Below are 959 nucleotides of genomic sequence, written 5' to 3'. Positions count from 1 at the left end.
ATGGGCCTTCAAGAAAGAATAACTCTGCTAGGAATATAGTCAGTCACACCACGCCACTCGATCTGCGGTACACCCGGCATAGCCAAAGTGACTGTCTTAGCATAACAGTCTAGAATAGCATGACACGGAGATAACCAGTCCATGCCCAGGATAATATCGAAATCTACTATATTCAGTAGCAATAAATCAACTCGGGTCTCCAGACCCCCAATAGTCACCAAACACGACCGGTATACATGGTCCACAATAATAGTGTCGCCCACCGGGGTAGACACATGAACAGGTAAGGCAAGACACCCTCGGGTCGTACCCAAATGATGAGCAAAGTATGAAGATACATATGAATAGGTAGAACCGGGATCAAATAATACTGAGGCGTCTCTGTGACAGACTGAAATAATACCTGTAATGACAACGTCTGAAGCAATGGCATCTGTCCTGCCCGGCATCGCGTAAAAACGAGCCTGGCCACTGCCTGATCGATCTCCACCTCTAGGGCGACCCCTGGCTGCCTGATCTCCACCCTTAGCTGACTGGGCGGGTGGTGAAGTAACTGGAGCAGAAGTCGAGGGCTGGCCCCTCTGCTGATGCTGTCTGCCACGAAGGCGAGGGCACTGCCTCCTAAAATGACCCAACTCTCCGCACTCATAGCAGCTGCCCGGTACTGAAGATAGGGACTGATGAAAACCTCTTGCACCGGAGTGACTAGCAGGTGCACTCGGCGCAGAAGAACCCTGAACTGATGGGGCATGAGATGAACTCTGAGCTGGGAGAGCGCTGAGTGAAGTCTGACCCTGCTGGGGCCCATGATGACTGTTGACATGTGATTTTTGACCCTCCCCGAAATTTTACCCATTTTAGCATGTAAATATTTAGTTTAGGCCTAATATCGCCATTTCAACTAATTTTTACTATTTTACTTTATTTTATTACAAGAAAATAAAAAATTACAAAAAATA

Source organism: Nicotiana attenuata, unplaced genomic scaffold (assembly GCF_001879085.1).
Source record: "Nicotiana attenuata strain UT unplaced genomic scaffold, NIATTr2, whole genome shotgun sequence".
Lineage (NCBI taxonomy): Eukaryota > Viridiplantae > Streptophyta > Magnoliopsida > Solanales > Solanaceae > Nicotiana > Nicotiana attenuata.
Note: the sequence above shows the minus strand (reverse complement) of the source record.